This window comes from Odontesthes bonariensis, chromosome 14 (assembly GCF_027942865.1).
Source record: "Odontesthes bonariensis isolate fOdoBon6 chromosome 14, fOdoBon6.hap1, whole genome shotgun sequence".
Classification (NCBI taxonomy): domain Eukaryota; kingdom Metazoa; phylum Chordata; class Actinopteri; order Atheriniformes; family Atherinopsidae; genus Odontesthes; species Odontesthes bonariensis.
The window spans coordinates 37,408,110-37,429,020 of NC_134519.1; the positions used below are offsets into that span (position 1 = coordinate 37,408,110).

Genomic DNA, 20,911 nt, shown 5'->3' on the forward strand with positions numbered 1-20,911 from the left:
TGGAGCGGTCCATTCATCATCAAAGGGGAGAAGTGGTGGACACCCAATTACATGAACATGCATTTAATCACAGCGTAAAGAGCAAAGGTAAAATAACAGAGAACGCACAGGTATGAGAATGTGAACTGTTCCAGTTATTGCGCAGAATGAAATAAAGAGGCACTGACTGAACGGCCGCCCCCCTGTTGGGCCGCCCCCCTGTTGGGCCGCCCTCCTCTGCCTCATCGCAGAGCCTGCACCGATGGGAGCTGCGCCAAGCTCACCACATTCCAAATACCAGCCGGAAATTGTTAGATTTCAACTAAAAGGAGGGGCAGGATTAAACTGACACCTAAAACCCGGGTGATTCTGAAATGTAGAACTTTTCTTTCCATTTGTATCAGCTGTAGTATTTTATAAAAAGTATTTTATATGCTGTTTTTCTTTTCTCCAGGCAAGATGAGAACACACATTTAATAAAGACGTGATTCCTTATAAACGTGCAAAGTGTATTTTAACTGGACCAAGTGTTGGAATCCCCTCATGTCCCCGTGCTGTCTTTACACGGAGGCGCGTGCAATGATGGGGAAATAGACCGAACTGGACGTCTTATTGTGAAAGGGCTGAGCGGAAGTGGCAGCGTGTGGCGGAGCTGCTGACGGGAGACAGGATGCTTTCAGGCCGAACAAACGCACCGATCTAACGGACAGAAATCCCTGCAGCATCCTTTGTTTTGTGAAGCTGGAAGTCCAGGTAGGACGGATAACTAACTGAGTTCTGATACTGAGCCGGCTGTCTGACACAGCCGCCATAGCTGACACATTCCTGACACACTTTCTGATGCCCAGCACCCTTTTCCCCCTTCAGTCGGTCCACTCATGTCGAAACTAAGCCTATTGTTCAACATTGTGTCATGGTGTCCGGGGCCGCGGGGACAGCCTCGGTGCCTGAGGCCGGGGCTGGTGGCTGCGGCCGGGGCTTCGGTGGTACTGAGTTAGCTTCCAGACATTCCGTGCTGTGTGTGTGTGTGTGTGTGTGTGTGTGTGTGTGTGTGTGTGTGTGTGTGTGTGTGTGTGTGTGTGTGTGTGGGGGGGGGGGGTTGGCATTGCAATGCACCACCGCGCACGCGCACGCACTCAGTCAGTGTTGTGCTGGTCAGCTGCTTCTGTTTAGCTCCTGACACATGTCAGTGTGCTGTCACCAGCTGGACCCCGGAGCTGTGTCTGTGGGGTGACACAGAGACGGGTGTGAGCGGAGTGAGGGTCCTGCTGCTGCTTCATGTGCAGCAGTGCCCCCCCCCCCCCCCCCCCCCCCCCCCCGCACAGGACTGACCAGGTTTCCAATGCAACATGGCAAACATATGATCTGTCATGTATTTAACATGAGAGAGAAGAGGAGAGCATGAGCTCCAGGCAGCTCAGGGTGAAGGGTTGGTGCTGTGGGACAGCCTGGCCTCGATCAAACTCTGTTAGCTCATTTTAGGACAATCTCTAAGCTGCCTTTTATCTCACAAGTTTTAGAGAAAATTGTTCTTTCTCGGGTCATGGCCTTTTTAGGTGAACACAACATTCTGGAGGTTTTTCAGTCCGGTTTGAAAACTCAGCACAGCACAGAGTCTGCTTTGGTGAGAGTTTTTAATGACATTTCAGGGTGAATATGATGTTGTTCTGCTCGACCTAACCGCTGCTTTCCATACAGTGGACCACAATATTTTACCATCTCGTTTACAGACTCAACTTGGTTTTAGTGGTACCGCATTAAAATGGTTTAGGTCTTATTTGTCAGACAGAACCATGTCTGTAAACTTAGCTGGTTCTGAATCTTCCACTGCCCCTCTACTTTATGGCGTCCCACAGGGCTCAATCCTCGGTCCCCTGCTTTTTTCTCTTTGGCTACGGCTACACGAAAACGAAACGAGGTTTTTTTTGAAAACGGGTACGAAAATTCTTGCGACCACACGGAAACGCGCTGCTGTCCAGACGAAAACGATGAAACGATACAGTACACACGCCACTGTGTCACGCCACGCTGTGAGACAATAGAGAAGTGTTAAAATTGGCTCCCAGCGTCAACGTGTGACTGACGCAAAAACGTTTTAGCTGTAACAATGGAAACGAAACGAGGCCGTTTTCAAACTTTCCCACTCTGGAACCCGTTTTCAAAAACTATCGTTTTGGGGTAGTGGGAACGCCGGCTCCGTGTGGCCGCGACAGCGAAACGATAAGAAAAAGTATCGTTTACAGTGAAAAACGTTTCCGTGTAGCCGCAGCCTTTATTTGCTTCCTTTGGGTTCAATACTCAGAAAGCATGGGATCTCCTTTCATTGTTATGCTGACGACAGTGATATATACATGCCACTCGATTAAGCCCCTACTATGTCTTGAAGACATTAAAGCCTGAATGGCTTTAAATTTCCTAAATTGTAATGACCAGAAAACAGAAGTGATGGTGTTTTGTCCCAGCAGCCTCTGTGAAACATCCCTTATTGATCTGGGCCCCTTGACGTCTCATTTGAAGCACACAATTTCCAATTTGGGTTTTAAAATAGACAGTGATCTTAAATTAGATGGCCAGGTTGGAGCAGTGGTCAGGTCCTGTTTCTATCATCTCAGGCAGCTGGCAAAGATTAAGCAAATTCTTTTAAGTCAAGATTTTGAAACTTTAATTCATGCGTTCATTACAACTGGGCTGGATTACTGTAACGCTCTTTACTTTGGAGTTAGCCGGTCTTCCCTCAGGCGTCTCCAGTTGGTCCAGAACGCTGCCGCTCGGCTTCTAACCGAGCAGCAGCAGAGGGAGCACCCCCCGTCCTGGCTTCTCTCCACTGGCTGCCCGTGCATTTTAGGGTTCCTCTTAAGATTCTTTTATTTGTTTTTGCCCCATCTTGCCTCTCTGAGCTGCTTCAGCCATATTCTCCCGTTGCCTCAGGTCAGCTGATCAGCTGCTCCTGGAGGTACCGAGGGCTAAGCCAAAGCTCAGAGGAGACAGAGATTTTAGTGTTGCTGCTCCCAAACTATGGAACGATCTGCCGTTACATATCAGAAGTTTCCCTTTATTGTCCACTTTTAAAACTCTCTTATTCTTTGGCTTTTAACACATGTTGAGCCTATTGCTCTTACTTCTGTTATCGTGTTTAATTGTTTCTGTTGTCTTTTCCATATTTTGCATGTTTATTGATTTTTGTCTGTTCAGCACTTTGTCGCAGCTACTGTTGTTTTAAAGTGCTTTATAAATAAAGTAGTAGTAGTAGTAGGAAGGTAAACGTAAGCTCGCTGCTCCTCGCTGCTCCTCGCTGTTCCTCGCTTCTCCTCGCTGCTTCTCGCTGCTCCTCGCTGCTCCTCGCTGCTCCTCGCTTCTCCTCGCTGCTCCTCGCTGCTCCTCGCTGCTCCTCGCTGCTTCTCGCTGCTCCTCGCTGCTCCTCGCTGCTCCTCGCTTCTCCTCGCTGCTCCTCGCTGCTCCTCGCTTCTCCTCGCTGCTCCTCGCTTCTCCTCGCTGCTCCTCGCTGCTCCTCGCTGCTCCTCGCTTCTCCTCGCTGCTCCTCGCTTCTCCTCGCTGTTCCTCGCTGCTCCTCGCTGCTCCTCGCTTCTCCTCGCTGCTCCTCGCTGCTCCTCGCTTCTCCTCGCTTCTCCTCGCTGCTCCTCGCTGCTCCTCGCTGCTCCTCGCTGCTCCTCGCTTCTCCTCGCTGCTCCTCGCTGCTCCTCGCTTCTCCTCGCTGCTCCTCGCTGTTCCTCGCTGCTCCTCGCTGTTCCTCGCTGCTCCTCGCTGCTCCTCGCTTCTCCTCGCTGCTCCTCGCTTCTCCTCGCTGCTCCTCGCTGCTCCTCGCTGCTCCTCGCTGCTCCTCGCTTCTCCTCGCTGCTCCTCGCTGCTCCTCGCTGCTCCTCGCTGCTCCTCGCTTCTCCTCGCTGCTCCTCGCTGCTCCTCGCTGCTCCTCGCTGCTCCTCACACTCCTGCTGTTTACGTGTCTTTACGCTTCAGTGGATCTTTAAGTCTCATGCGTGTTTCTGTCGAGCTTTTTGTTGCACATCACCAGTACGCCCTCCTCACTTAAAGGTAGGGTAGGAGATCCTGGATTTTGAGTCCAGCGAAGCTGCATTTTGAAAATACACAGGTAAAAAGTCCCAACCCTTTTCTTCACTTTCCCCCCCGAAGGCACGCCTCTAGAGTACATGAACGCGCACGAGCACGAAGGTGCACGAAGGTGCACGAAGGTGCACGAGCGCTGTTCTGACAGCAAGCATCGATCGTTGCCGTATTTAGTATTTAGTTTATGCTAACTATACGTTTAATAATGCTAGGTGCTAGCCAAGCTGGCTCTAGTTTAGCTTCCTGCCAAGCTTCGTTCACGGAGCAGGGTACGCACACAGGGGGGAAGGAGGGGGAAGGAGGGGGAGGGAGGGGGAGGGAGGAGCAGATTGCAGTTTGATAGACGGCATCAGAATCCAATCATTGTGAACGGTCCGTTCACAATGATTGGATACTGTTTTTCCTAGATTGTACGTTCTAGAGGCCACTAAAACTTTTCATATTTGTGTCAAAACTTTTAATTAATTGGTTGCAATGGGGGTGTGAAGAGTATTTCAAGCAATATGTAAAAAAATGTTCCAGAAAAAGATCCCCTACCCTGCCTTTAAGTCTGAAAACATTTTTATAAAAATGTTTCATTATTTTCAATGATGATATACTGATATAGCATTTACTGCATCATGCACTGCCATCAGTAACAGCTGAGCTCAGAAATATTCCTGCTCATTTTCTTCTCCAAATGACGGGCAACAAATTACTGAAAGACATTGTTTAAAATATGTGAATCAGTCATTTATGTATGTATGTGTATACATACATACATATGTGTGTATATATGTAACCGGTATGAAACCTCTGCGTTGTGCTAAGGCTTGTACGAATGGAGACCACACCGCTGCTCTTTCGAAGGTCTTTATTTTCCTCCACCTTTCCTCACCGAACATCAGGAAAAAAGAGCGCCGCGATTACAATGACGCAAACATTAGCACAAATAAGTAAAACATGGAGCGTACCTGTCAAATTAAAATGCCAAATATAAAGGACAAAATGGGGCTCACCTTTCCTCACCGAACATCAGAAAAAAAGAGGAAGAGTTTAGGCGGGACTATGGCTGTGTTCGAAACCGCATACTACATACTACATACTTACAAACTGCATACTTCCATTCTGCATACTACATACTCATCGATCACATACTACATACTCATCGATCAGACAGTATGCAGAGCGTTTACCCACAATGCATTTGGCTCCTGGCCGAGCCGAAATCAGCCGGCCTGAAGCTGATTTCTCTTAAGCTCTAAACTCTGTAAACTTTAGCAACATTTGAAACATTTTCAGGAGAGAAAGTAGTCGTTTAGATCCCCAACGTGTTGAAAACCTGACAAAATACCGGCTGTTTACAATTTTGTTCCCACTAATTCGGCGCTACTAAAGCTAGCCGCAGTGAGCAACGCACTTCCGGTTATTGTCACAAAATAAAATACCCGTTGCCTTTTATCATAGGGAAAGCCATTACCATACAATTGGTGCTTTTGTTTTGAAAACAGGAAGTGAACCTACCCTCGTTGTAGCTAGCTTGAAACTGCCGTTTTGACAGGAAATGACGATCGGCGACGTCATGTTACGTTGCATCTTGGGTAGTTTGAGTATGAGTAGTGACCTCATGATGCATACCCAACATTTCAGAGAATCTGGGATGCATCCGGGAACTTCTGGCTGACTCAAACTCGCATACTAACTCAGAAAGTTAGTAGGAGAAGTAGGAGTAGTAGGAGAAGTATGCGGTTTTGAACACAGCCCGTGTCTTTTGTAGCGGGTGTTGCTCCCCCATAAAAGAAAGTACAGAAACAGAAAAAGAAAACAAAAGTTCCACCTGACTATTCTTATAGATTAGAAAAGCAATCATTTTGTGGAATTATAAACAAGCCAAATGAACCCTTGTTACATATGTGTTAAAGGCGGGGGTGTAAAAAATAAAGATTCATCAAAATAATTCCTTCGTTAATAATTGGTCACACAGAACTTTATTGTATTAACCCATAAGAACCCAGACCCATTTCTACTTAAATGAAAATTAAGGGGGTTATAACACAGACTAAATAGACCACATAGAACCCATTTCAGATTTTTTTTCCAAAATACCACCCCCCACTGTCAGAGATCTGTAATGTGACATATATGTCATTCGGAGTTGAAGGAAAACGCCGGAAAGTTTCAAATTTACTATTTTCCCTGGTAGATGTTCCCCAAAATCGATTTCTCACCTTGTTTACATTTGTCAGCCCGAGAGAGTAACATTCGCGAATGTTTGAAATTCAAGTTATACCGCTCTGGCTCTCCCTCCCTAGCGCCGCCATGTTCACTCAACATGACGTCAGAAATGCAAACATTTTTTCTACAGCAATGGAAGACACTTACGAACTGTCTTGGTCTGACTCGGACCCGGAGATAGAATGCGAAGTTTCGCCTGAGTCCGAGTCAGATCATGATCAGCCTCTCGATCCAAGTTATGTTAGCTTATAGCCATCAGCCGAGATGGTCGGATAAGGCTAAAAATAAGGATGGACAAGTGGCTGTCGCAGCTGCCGCGACACCGCCGCCAAATGCTAACGACTCACCGGTTGTATCCACGAGCTGTGAGGCGTTTCCGGACCCCATGCCCAACCTTGTGTACCGTTTCCAGGCCTACCGGCAGGTGACCTACTTTCTCCATGGGAGACTTGGGAAGCGCTTCCGAAGAGTGATTCCCTCCTGTGCGGTGTGGGCGATCAGGGATAAATATGAGTCGCAGGACGGGACCTACAAGGGTTTCCTTCACGCCGACGAGGCAGTTGTAGACTATCACTACAGATATATGTGAACATACATGTTGAAATAAAAATAATTTCTAATTCTACTGTATACAGGTAGTATTCAATCATTGTGTATTTCCAAGTTACACTCTACACTTTGTTAGAGCACACTCCCGTCACACAAGTAGAATTTTATTTCCGCTGCACAAGTAGAATTGCATTTCTGACGTAAAATATGCCCGGATGTGGCTGAACATGGCTGCGCCCATGGCCAGAAGTGAAAAAATCTGGGAGCGCAAGGTTATGGGTTGAATAATGTAAAACAGTGTGAGAAATCGATTTTGGAGGACAGGTGTCAGGGAAAATAGGAAAATTGAAATTTTCCGACGTTTTCCTTTAAAGGATAAGACCGGTTTTTTGACATTGGGCCCTTGATTTCACATTATAACATGATGTTCTACTCACCCCTGCTTGTTGTTGGTCATTTGGAGCTGTTCCGAAGATATTCGAGAGGCGTCTGGCTGCTCTCTTGAGATATTCGGCCATGAAACGGTTTCCTATGGGCAAGTTTATACAGGCACAAACTATGCTGTTTATAATTTATTAATTACTGTACACTAGCACTGATAACGTGGAGGTGCGTCGCTTACTTAAAAAAATCCGGGTTACTAATTTTGAATTTTAGCCGAAGGAATAAATAGGCAGCAGGTCTGTGGGCTGTCTGTGGCAGTAGCACCACGAGGACGTCAGTAACACCCACTTTACGACAAAAAAAAATCAAAATTACAGTAACCCGGATTTTTTTAAGTAAGCGACGCACCTCCACGTTATCAGTGCTAGTGTAGAGTAATTAATAAATTATAAACAGCATAGTTTGTGCCTGTATAAGCTTGCCCATAGGAAACCGTTTCATGGCTGAATATCTCAAGAGAGCAGCCAGACGCCTCTCGAATATCTTCGGAACAGCTCCAAATGTTCAACAACAAGCAGGGGTGAGTAGAACATCATGTTATAATGTGAAATCAAGGGCCCAATGTCAAAAAACCGGTCTTATCCTTTAAGAACCTGGATAATTTCTCCATCAAGGAAAATTATGGGGGACGTAAGGATGTGTGACACCTGTGTCACGGTGGGTGACACAGGTGCGGCTTATCTGCAGATATTCACATCTTCATTGTAAACAAATTAATAACATAGCTAATTACACTGGTGGGACTGTTCAGCTGTTTCAGACTGATACCTCCGGTTCAGGCTGCTCCTCATCCTCAACACGCACTTCTCTTTTTCAATCGCGGAAAAGATTTTTTAATACTCATCTGGATTGAAGCAGCAAACATTCAGTGTAAGAGTTTTAAAAAACTACTTTATTTGATTCACAGCTGCTAGTGTTTAGACCTCGACAACCCAACTACATTTTTTTTTTTTTTACGGCAAACTTGCGACTAGTTAACTTTATAAAGAAGGCGTAATCGCTTGTTTGCTATGGGACGGGACGGGACATCCCAACATTGTATTCAAAATATAAAATATTTTTATAGGACTTTTTAATGTGTGATTTTATAAAGGTGCACGTGATACCAACCTTTCGTGAATTTCGCCAGCCGTCTTCTTTCGGTTGAGCTAATCTAACGCGATGTTGAAGCTAGGAAGCTTCCACGCTTCCAGGGATGATCTCGCTGATGGAGACACACGCGGTGTGCACGGAGGGGAGGGGCTGTGTGTGTGTGTGTGTGTGTGTGTGTGTGTGTGAGTAGGCTATGCGAGAGAGACGGAGGGAGAGCAGGGAAAGGAAATACAGCTTAACGAATACGAGTATTTTTTAAATAGCGTTAAAAGAAATAATAATAACGAAACGCAATATGTGGCGGCCGGTGTTTAATCTGTGGCGCACCGCCACGAATTAGTCTATGTGTGGGAAACACTGGGGTTAGCTCTTTAAGCTCTGCAGAAAGCTGATGAAGACTCATTCATTTGAATCACATCTGCTGGAGCAGGGAAAAATGGAAAACATGACTCTACCTCTTTAAGGTGCTTTTGTCATACCCATCATGTCACTGATGTTTTGCCAATTTACCTAATTAGCAGCAAAATGCTCTTTAAGGTGTTTCTTTTTAGTACCACTTACTTTTGCAGCCTGTTGTTGCTCCTGTTCCAACTGTTTTGGTACATATTGCAGGAGCAGCAGGGTGGTGTAGTGGTTTGCACCGTGTCCTCACAGCAAGATGGTTCCTGGTTCCTGGTTCCTTTCTGTGTGGACTTTTTCTATGTTCTCCCCGTGTATGCGTGGGTTCTCTCTGGGTACTCCAGCTTCCTCCCACCTTCCAAAAACATGCTGTACATCGGGTTAATTGCTGACTCGAAATTGACCCGAAGGAGTGAGTGTGGTTGTTCGTCTGGTTTGTCTCTGTGTGGCCCTGTGACGGACCGGCAGCCTGTCCAGGGTGAACCCCGCCTCTCGCCCAATGACAGCTGGGATAGGCTCCAGCCCCTGCAACCCTTAGTTGGATTAAGCAGGTATATAGAAAATGGATGTATATTGCTGACATTAAATTCAAGATAAGATATAATTTTCCATGAAATAGTAATGTGTCTGTAGTGTATGCGACTTAATAAGGAGACAGCTTCAACATATACAGCACAGCACAGCACTTTAACTATCACAGCCCCACCTAGTGGTGACTCCAGTATTACAACATATTACATGACATCTCCCTTCTTTAGATTTTTTTTCTTTTTTTCAATGACCAGGTTAGAACTTACTTAACACATCTTCAGTTGTTACGCCTGGTACCTCTGAGGGATTCTTATAGGTCTACCCAAACGTGAGGTTTTTCCACAGTTATCAGTGCTCACAGTCTCTGTTCTCACTGAAGGTGACCTTGGTGTTTGCGGTGCAGACCGTGCAGGCATGGGACTTTCTTGGTAGTCACTCTGTTCTGGTTCAGGTCCTGCTGGCTGCTGTCCGCTCTCCATCAGTGGCAATGACTCGTGAACACTTTCAACTGTCTCATGTTGTGTTTGTTGTGGGGAAACCTGACATTTCCTTGGTTTTCAGAATGTGCCTCCTGTTCCTTCATTATCAGTCTGTACAATGTACGACCTTGGCTGATCATGTCTTTTTAGTATTACAGCAGGTTGCCAATGTTTCTGCTGTCTGACTCTTACTCTTTGTCCTGCTCCCACCACAGGTAGTTTCCTTGTTCCACGGTCAAACTCTGCTTCTGTTGTCTGTTCATCAATCTGCTCCGTACATGTCTGTACAGCCCTGGCTTTAACAGGTATTTTTGTCTTCAGCCTCCTTCCCATAAGGAGCTGTGCAGGGGAGCAGCCAACTCCGTCCAGTGGCGTGGTTCTGTACTCCAACAGAGCAATATATGGGTCCCTGAGACTTTCTTGAGCTTTTTCCAGCAGATTTTTCACTGTTTGTATAGCTCTCTCGGCTTGTCCATTTGACTGTGGAAACTCTGGACTTGAGGTAGTGTGTTTGAACTCCCAGCTGGTCGCAAAGTCTCGCATTTCTGCACTTATCAGCTGTGTCCCGTTGTCAGAAAACAGTTCAACAGGTACACCATGTCTGGCAAAAACAGACTTAAGTGCCGTAATGATGTGTTTGCTTGTAGTACGCCTTCATTTTGAAATCTCTGGGTACTTTGAGTAGTAGTTGACACACATGATGTACTCTGCATTATTGAAATGGAAACTTTTGGCCATGCTCTTGAAGGAACTGGATGAGGCATCAACGGCTCTCTGGGATTGATGTTGTTGTGTTTGTTGCACATTTCTGCACAACTTCTTCAATATGTTTTGCCATTCCTGGCCAAAACAGGATGTCTCTTGCACGTTCCTTACACTTCACAATTCCCATATGTGCCTCATGAATTTTTTCGAGCATCTCCTCTCTCATCTTTGTAGGAACAACCAATTTGGAGTTTTTGATCAGAATATGTCAGCTCCTAACTTGGCTCCGTGACTCAGGCCATCCATCCAGCCTGTACTGCTTGTCGGACCAGACTGAGTTCCTCATCCTCTTTTGTTGCATTTTTGACTTTTTTCTTCTGAAACGGGTAACTGTTGGACCACATAGCTCACATCTAAGGCTCTGTTTACATTAATTCATTTCACCATTTCTTCGTGTCGGCGTCTTGCAAACTATTTATATTTACACTGAAACGGGGATCGGCTGATTCGCTAGTCACATGACTAATCAGCCATCACATCACATGATCGCCCTTGCTTTATTATTTATTATGCTTTATTATTTATTATTGCTAGATTTATCAGGGCTGCTCTGGACATTCGAAAGTTTTCGCACCATTCTTCGGCGACAACAACTTGGTCCACGAAATTGTCCCACCATGCGCTGCTTCTTCCCGGTCTAACCCAAAAGCGGCGCTCCATGTACGGCTTGCGTTGCTGCAGTGGCTGGGTTCTCATTATAAAAGCCGAGTAGCTAGAGCTCAGCACTGCGGATCCTCGTTTCTCCCCGTTTACAACTGCTAAAATCAGCATCGTATGCGAATGCTTACGTGGGCTCCGGCGTCTTTGAATCCTTCCACCTATGAAGTCGTATTCCAGTATTTTAATGTAAATGGCCAGTGCATCCGTGATAGAAACGATATAGAAACAGATTAGTATAAATGGCACCTCAGTCTTCCTCCTGTCTGTCCTGTGTATGGTGTTACAGCTAAGTGCATTTCCTTACCAGGCTTGTATGTCACCAGCTGGCTGTATTTCTGTAGCCTTATTAGCATCCTCTGCAGCCTTGCAGGAGTTTTGTGGAGTGGCTTTTTAAAGATGGTCTCCAATGGTTTGTGATCCGACTCAACTTGAACACATCTGCCATACAGATATTGATGAAATTTTTCACACCCATATATTGTGATTGCGAGCAGCTCTTTTTCTATTTGAGCATATCTTTGTTCACACTCTGTTAGTGACCTTGAGCCGTATGCTACCGGATGTTGTTCCTGTAGGAGCACTGCTCCCAACCCACCAGAACTGGCATCAACTGACAGTGTGACAGGTTCTCCACATCATAATACTTTAACACTGGAGTGTTACTCACCAGCTCTTTCAGTCTTGTGAAGCTCTTTTGTTGTTCACTCTCCCAATGCCAGGTTGTTTCTCCTTCCAGCAGCTTTCTGAGTGGTGCAGATACTTCTGAGAGATTTGGAATAAATTGGCCATGTACTGCACCATGCCCACCAATCTCTGAAGCTCTGCTTTGTCTTTTGGTTCAGGTATTTCTTGTATTGCTCGTACTTTGTCCATGTCAGGTTTCAGTCCATCTTTGCTCAGCACATGCCGTATGTAGCTGATTTCACTCAGTCCAATTTTGCATTTGTTTCTGTTTAGTTTCCAGTTTATACTCCTCAGTCTGTCCAACAGCTTTCTTAAGCTGTTTTCGTGCGACTCTGTCTTCACCCCACACAAGAATGTCATCCATCACATTGACGACTCCGTCCAGTCCTTCTAGATGCTGTGACAGGCATCTCTGGAACACTTCTGGAGCTGAAGATATTCCAAAGGGAAGTCTCTTAAACTTGTACCTTCCTGAGGGTGAGTTAAAGGTACATAGTTTGGAGCTCTCTTTATCCAACTGGATTTGCCAGTAGCCTTGGTTTGCATCCACAACTGAGAAGATCTTTGCTTTTGGCATTTCAGCCACAACATCCTCAACAGTTTTCAGAGGATAGTGTTCTCTTTGTATCGCTTTATTCAGGTTCTGTGGGTCCAGGCATATCCTTATCTTGTTTGGTTTCACAACTGTCACCATGCTGCTGACCCAGTCTGTAGGCTCAGTTTGCTTTTCAATGACACCAAGGTCTTTTTCTACGTCTTTTTTCAGGGCTACTGGCACCTTTCTAGGAGGATGAATCACCGCTGGGTTTACCTGAATATGGTGAACTCCCGGAACATGAATTAATCTTCATATTCACTCAATATGTCTGTCTGTGTTCTTTCTTCCACTCCATATATCCTCCTCACCATACCAAACGCAACACCCGTCTCTTTTCCAACACTGCTTTTGTATCATGCTTTCTGACTTGAAAGTCCACATGTATCTCTTTGTCTTTGTATTGGCATTTAATGGTCTTTTGCCCTAGTGGCTTCTCTTTTTGCCCAAAAAAGCCCACTAAATTAAAGCAAGATTTGTCCAGGTTCTTTTCACTCAACTTCAGTGCATCCAGTTCTCTTTTGGATGTGACATTACAGTTATCTATTTATCTATCAGCACAGTGAGTGTCTGGTTTTTGATGTTAAGCGTTGCAGTCCAGTCATCGTTGTTTGGTTGCTCATCCACTTTGTCTAGTCTGTTAACATGGCTCACTTCTTTTTGTTTCAGTTCAATTGTCCCCATAAACATGCCATCATCACTTGCTGTGTCACGTTCAATACCTTGTATATTTTCCCTCGGATTTCTGTCCGTCCACGGCTCATCTTTGCATGAGCAATTTCTTTAGCTGAGTTTGGCTCACCTCGCTAGCACGGCACATATCCACTGCTCTCTGTAGCGGCAGCTCCGGCTCTCTCTACAGTCTGCCTCGGATCTGGTCATTTGTGAATCCACACACAACTCTGTCTCTTATTCATGACTCGGTTAGATCTCCAAACTCACAGTCTTTCACTTTGTTTTTTAAATCTGTGACGTATGCATCAATAGACTCTGTATTACTTTGCGCCCTCAACTTTTTATTGAACAGTTCAAACACATTACAAAAACAGCGCCACTGCCTTACCATCAAAGACTTTCAAAGAGAGAAAGAAAATAAAATAAAATATATATATACATATACATACATACACACACATATATATATATTATATATATATATATACACATACCTACACACATATATACACACATACACATAATAAGTGCATGTACATACACACCATGCGCACAAGTAAACCAAAAGATGAGAGGTAGAGGATAGAAAGTGAGCTGACCTACAGAGACAACATAAGCAGAAAACACCTTATATACGAGCAAGCAACGTTATGTCAGACAGAGATCCAATAAGAGCGTCCCAGGCCTGTACTGTAGATATTCGCGCTTTGCGTACGACAGCCAATGACCTTTGTAAAACAGCAATGTCTCTAAAGCGATTTAGCCATTCCTTTGCCGATGGGATGTCTGGAGAAAACCATGAGTTTATTATAGTCTTTTTAGCAGCAGTCAGACCTGCGAATATGAGGTTCACAGTAGTTTTTAAACAGATCTTTCAGTACGTCCAGATCATCAACGTCGTCGTCAAACTGAAACGTGTTGAATTCTTTGATGGCGTCGTCCCCGGCGACATGGAGAAACGTGGCGCATTTGACTTTTTCCGACTTCTCTGCTATTCCGCTAGCGATGAGATGTATGTTGAACTTTTGAATCCAGACTCTCCAGTTTTCAGCTAGATTACCTTCGAGGCTCAACGTTCCTGGAGGTTTTTGAAGTTCCATCTTTTTTTCTTTTTTTTTTTTTTACTAAATCCCATTCTGACACCATGTAATGTATGCGACTTAATAAGGAGACATCTTGAATCAGACTGAACACTGTTTACTGGTGCAGCTTCAACATATACAGCACAGCACTTTAACTATCACAGCCCCACCTAGTGGTGACTCCAGTATTACAACATAACAAATGACAGTGTCTCAATGTTAACGTTTGATACTTTAAAAAAAAAGTTTAATTGTGAATAAATCTTTTTTTATGAGATTTGAATTAATTGGATTCTGTATTTATTTATCAATCTTAATTTTCGTTGTACATGCAGTGATGCAATATGTCCTATCATAATGTTTATCCATTGGAGCTGCATCCATGAGTTGATTATTCCTATAGAGCTTTTCCTCTCATCTCCAGACGACGTCGGGGTGTTATGTCAAAAAATGTAGGATACAAATATCCAAATATCTCTGTATAAATTAAAAGATTATTTCAGTCAATCTTTTTTTTTCAAAGTATTTTTTGGGGCTTTTTATGCCTTTTAATGTTAGGACAGTTGGAGAGAGACAGGAAGCAGGGGGCAGAGAGAGGGGAAAGACACGCAGCACAGGGCTGTCCGATGCGGCCTCTGTACATGGGGCGGCTGCTTAACCCACTACGCCACCGACCGCCCCATTTCAGTCAATCTTCAAGGTTTCTTTTTACTCCTAAATGAGATGAGAATCTACATAAAATATTGTTTTAGTTACAATATTATTTTCCATCTGACATCAAATATGACAAATTAACCCAATACAGCTCTATGTCAAATCAAAATGTTATGTGTAATTCACTAAAATCAGAATTCTGACTTCTCTTAAAGCTTAATATTTTACAGGACAACTTACCTAATTTGTTGGTAAACTCCCAATAAATCAAATCTTCATTCTGAAAAGATAAAACCTTACATTTAAAACTAAAATCCTCAAGAAAAACATTGGTCTTTGGTCAGTTTCAAAAAGACAAAGCTTTTAATTGGAGGTGTGAAGATGCATCTCGATACATCGACAGAAAGATGTAACATAAATGGGAATTTGAAGACTACACAAAATTTTTGTCTATCAATAAATGCTGATTTTTTTTTTTTTTTTTTTTCCTTCCAGCTTCAGCAGAGGAATAAAGTTTTAAATGTTATGTTAAACTGCCCTGAAACACCAAAGAGGAAGAAGCTGTGAAGAAGAAACAAAAACTCCAATAATTATCTAACATTACTAGGATGTTTGGGTGACATAACAGGAAGACAGAGCTTAGAAACAAGTGATTTTAAAGAAAAAAGTTGACTTTTGGACATACTTTGAATTTCATAAACTTATCAGAGAACATGAGATAGATAAGGCGCACATGGTGTGTAAAATCTGCTTCCTAAAAATGGATTATTGTGGTAATATAACTGACGTTTCACCCTTTTCCAATCTTAACCCATTGAGGCCGGGAAAGCGTTGCCGCATTTCTTCCTTTAAAGCCGGGGGCGCTGTTGCGTTATTCTACCTTTAAGGCCGGGAAAGCGTACACGTCTTTTTTCCTGTATAAGGTTGTTTTGCACCAATTATTGACCTCTGCGCCAATTAAATGCATTATAATAGACACGTGAGAGTGTCGTCATGTTCCTCATGTCATTGTTTTGAAGTTATATCGAACAAGCATGGAGGACTTTCAGTGGGAAGACATTTCAGACGGTAGCGATTGTGAGGAGTTTCTTGGCTTTGATGATGCTGATGAACGTGCTGACCCAATTGATCGAGCTTTATGGCTAGCACATATGTTTGAAGATGACGATAACGACGAGGATGATTTTGAAGGGTTTGAAAGTGAGTGGAAGACTGACAATTACCACCGTAATCGACGGAGAGATTTCAACCGCACACCAGGGGTGAAAGTGGATTTACCTGCAGATGCCACACCGTTGCAGGCATTTTGTTTCTATCTGCTACAGAGGCTGAGAAATCAATCATTTAGTAGGCGTTGACACAATTTCCAGAAAAACTTCAGGTTTTAGGGGGTCTTTCTGAAATCGCCCATAGGTTTTACAGGCATTCTTTTCCAGGCGTTTTAGGCCTAAATGGGTTAAGTGAGCCAGTCAGCCTGAATAGTCAGTCAAGAATCAACGAGACGCTGTCCACTTTTTAATCCAACTGTGAGAAGAATCTCCAAATCTGCGGCAGCCTTCTCAGATGGGATTAACAGAGATATGTAGTTGTAGAGAACCTCGGGTTTCACTAACTGTTGAAGTGCTTGGAGCCACAGTATGAGCAAACTCTTTCTGAAAAAGAACCCGCTCTACCTTCAAATTACTGTCCAAGTAAAGGATTCAGTGACTGCAGCTAGTTGTTTATGTGATTAGTAGACATCAGAGGCGACTGTAACATACAATATGCACAGTACTGAGGAGGCTCGCTTGCTCACTGGTATAGGATTAACAATAGTTTTCAGATTTTTCTTTAAAACAACTAAATAGCAAAGAAATTCTGACTGCTTATATTTCTTGATTTTTAAAAAAAAAAAAAAAAAAAAAAAATCTAGATTAATTCAAAGATGCAAGAAATGGAGATTGATTTCAATAGTTCATTAATTCCAAAGGGAAATTGTATCAATTGTTCGTATTAATTAAACATCTAGTGTTTACTAAAAGAAAAAGTAAAACTAAACAAATGTAAGAAGAACAACTAAAAAGACAGATTATGTACTGTAAGATTTCTGTAATACCTGTCTTTATGGGAAAATGTTTTCGAGACAGTTTACTGAGCTAACTACTCCATTTCTTGTTGGACTTTAAATAGCCAGCAGTATTACTTGAAACGTATACAGTATGTGTGTATGTGTGTATATATATACACTATATTGCCAAAAGTATTTACTCACTCATCCAAAGTGAGTCCATCCGCGGCCAAGCCCAGCTCCTGGAGAACAACCCCCCACCATAATCCCCCCTCCACCAAACTTTACACTTGAACACGTCTCCACTGCTGTAGAGTCCAGCGGCGGCGTGCTTTACACCGCTGCATCCCACGCTTTGCATTGCACTTGGTGATGTATGGCTTGGATGCAGTTGCCATGGAAACCCATTCCATGAAGCTCTCTATGCACTGTTCCTGAGCTAATCTGAAGGCCACATGAAGGTTGGAGGTCTGTAGCGACTGACTCTGCAGAAAGTTGGGGACCTCTGAGCACTATGAGCCTCAGCATCCTCTGACCCGCTCTGTCATTTTACCTGGCCCACCACTTCCTGGCTGAGCTGCTGTCGTTCCCAATCACTTCCACTTTGTTATAACACCACTGACAGCTGACTGTGGAATATTTAGTAGAGAGGAAATTTCTCCACTGGACTTGTTGCACAGGTGGCATCCTATCATGGTACCACGCTGGAGTTCACTGAGCTCCTGAGAGCGAAACATTCTTTCACAGATGTTTGTAGCAGCAGTCTGCCTGCTGAGGTGTTTGAATTTATACACCTGTGGCCATGGAAGTGACCGGAACACCTGAATGTAATTATGTGGAGCAGTGGTTGCGCTAGACTTTTTCACTGTCCGTCATTTTGACGGACAGGGTCGTAAAAATTCCGTCATTGTCCATTATTATCCGTCATTTTATTTTAAATGGTAATATACAGGCTTTTAAATGGTAGGCTAATATACAGGCTATATCCTAATGCTTATAATAACTCGTGTTTTATTGACTTATATTCATTTAAAAAATAATTCACAGAACAAGTGTGTATTATCTAATATTTTCTTTATTTATGCATTTCTTCAGAGATTGACGTTCGGTCACTTGTGAACTCGTTTTTTTCGCTGCTAAAAACATTGCGGCTGTTGGGCATATGAACATGTTATTTTATAACGTAGTCGAACGAAGAAAATTGTAGTGAAAATCTGAACAGTCCACTTAGAATGGTTGCAGTGGTAATCTGCAACTGACCTGTTGTAGCTCAAACCTTCCTTCCGGCCCGCATTGATTTGAATAGGGAGCTCGCTTGTGTGTAATCGAACGCATCAATTGAGACTGCTGCCGAGGCGATTGTCATTAAATTTTGCGTCCTTGCCCCCGACAGACGACTTCTCATTGAGGTTTTAATTTTATTCTGAAGGCTGCGGCGCTGGAGACTGGAATGACCAGCGCCACTTCAGCCAAAGCTCTGAAGTCGGGAAACAACATGTCTCCCAATGAAACGATAAGAAGCCGGCAAGAGCCTCTGAACGTGATGACCGCTAATCAATCGCTAATAAATTGCTAATTAATATGCACGAGCTGGCCACCACCAGGTCGGGTGTGAGGTTACCGGTAGGCTACTTTTATGATTCATCATCTGTCAAAGTTACAGACGGTTGGCTAGCAGAACACCCTCGCGCAGCTGGCTAATGTATCGGCCCACTGAACACCAAAGCTGCGGCTCAGATTGAAAGTTGGTGACGGCAATGAAACTTATGTAGAGTAAGAAAAATGTCATAACTTGCCTATGATTTCAATTGTGTGTTTTATTGTTATTTTTTTATTATTGGTAATGGTAATGGTCAAATCCGTCAAAAATGACGGACGGCCTTCAAATTTTTCCGTCATAGCTGAAAAAAATTCGTCACTGACGGACAATTGTCGGTTAACGCGACCTCTGATGTGGACGGGTGAGTGAATACTTTTATATATAGTGTATGTATGTGCTATGTCAAGGATGGTCAGTGTTGTTCTATATATTGACCAACTTGTGCACTATTCATCTTTTTACAATCATCTCCAGAACAGTTCCCAGCACAGAGCCAGTCTTCTTTATTTTATTCAATTCAATTCAATTCAATTCAATTCATTTTTATTTATATAGCGCCAAATACAACAAATGTTATCTCAAGGCACTTAGATAATAAAGTCCAATTCAAGCCAATTGGAATTCAATTCATTGTAATCATAATTATTCATAAAATAATCCAATTCGTTCATATAGAGCCAATTCAAAAACAATTTCCTAGCTAAGAAAACCAACAGATTGCACTGAAAACTTTTTGTTTTTCGGTCCAATCTCCCGGCCTGAGCGTGCCTGAGGCGACTGTGGAGAGAAACGACTCCCTTTTAACAGGAAGAAACCTCTGGCAGAACCAGAACCAGGAAGGGTGGCCATCCGCCTCGACCAGCTGGGGTTTGAGAAGACAGAAAAGAGGGGACAACAAACACTGTAACACCATTCAAAGGATATCTGTTGGAACAGGGAAACACGAGTTAATGACCACAATAATGTCACATATACATAAAGAGAGTAAAGTGAGGAAAGGTGTGTCAGACGAGGCCCCCCAGCAGTCTGGGCCTATAGCAGCTTAACTATGGGATGTTTCAGGGTCACCTGAGCCATCCCTAACTATAAGCTTTATCAAAAAGGAAAGTTTTAAGCCTGGTCTTAAAAGTGGAAAGGGTGTCTGCTTCCCGGACATTTACTGGCAGCTGGTTCCACAGAGAGGGGCCTGATAACTGAAGGCTCTGCCTCCCATTCTACTTTTAGAAACTCTGGGAACCTCAAGTAAACCTGCAGTTTGGGAACGAAGTGCTCTGTTAGGAAAATATCTTACAATGAGATCTTTAAGATATGATGGAGCTCGGTCATTAAGAGCTTTATATGTGAGGAGAAGAATCTTAAATTCTATTCTGAATTTAACAGGGAGCCAATGAAGAGAAGCTAAAACTGGAGAAATATGATCTCTGCTGTTAGTTCTCATCAGAACTCTGGCTGCAGCATTTTGGATCAGCTGGAGGCTTTTCAGAGAATATGTGGGACAGCCCAATAATAAAGAATTACAGTAGTCCAATCTTGAAGTAACAAATGCATGGAGCAGTTTTTCTGCATCACTCTGAGACAGGATGTTCCTGATTTTAACAATATTACGAAGGTGAAAGAAGGCAGTCCTAGAAACCTGTTTTATATGCGAGTCAAATGATAAGTTCTGGTCAAAAATAACTCCAAGGTTCCTCACTGTAGAACTAGAAGCCAAGGAAATACCATCTAGAGTAGGGGTGGGCAATTAATTTCTTCAGGGGGCCGCATGAAAAATCTGAAATGTGTTGGAGGGCCGAACCAGCAATGACTCAAATTTAATATTGACTTATGTTTTCTCATTATATTTCTTTTTATAATAAAATATTTAAATCAGATTATTTTGGTAATAAATGAGAATATTTAAATATTTATAAACATGAACAAATTGTGGTTTAGGTTGAAGTGAGAATTAATACTAATTCTATCAAATTAATAGTTAATAACAGTTTCAGTTTAACATTTAGTTCATCCATCTGAGCAGTCACATCAACAGTAAAAGCAAGATCTGCCAGCCAGTCTGTCTCTGAAAGCTGAGGGATGGCATGTCCCTTCCTCACACAGAACTCCTGAATCTCCTCTCTCAGGTCCCAGAAGCTTTTCAGCACTTTCCCCAGACTCAGCTACCTGATGGCTGTGTGGTAGCTTAGGTCACGGTGGTCAGTCTCAGTTTCTTCTAAAAGTGAAACGAACTGTCTATGATTCAGTGCCCTTGATCTGATAAAGTTAACAGTTTAATTACAACATCAACAACGTGATTCACTTGTAACACTGACTTTAATAACACTTCCTGATGTATAATACAATGAAAAGAAGTTAATTTCTGCCACTTTGTCCTGGATTCGC

At 43.3% G+C, this 20,911-nt stretch overlaps 1 protein-coding gene across 2 annotated transcripts in view; it reads left to right on the forward strand.

Annotated features, from left to right (window-relative positions):
* The first annotated feature begins 631 nt into the window (after positions 1 to 631).
* Positions 632 to 20,911, forward strand: part of fam110b (family with sequence similarity 110 member B) — a 64,431-nt gene continuing 44,151 nt past the window's right edge. For both annotated transcript variants that reach the window (XR_012772799.1, XM_075482433.1), the window contains exon 1: positions 632 to 732. The gene's annotated coding sequence lies outside the window, so the exon portion shown is untranslated. The remainder of the gene's footprint in view (positions 733 to 20,911) is intronic.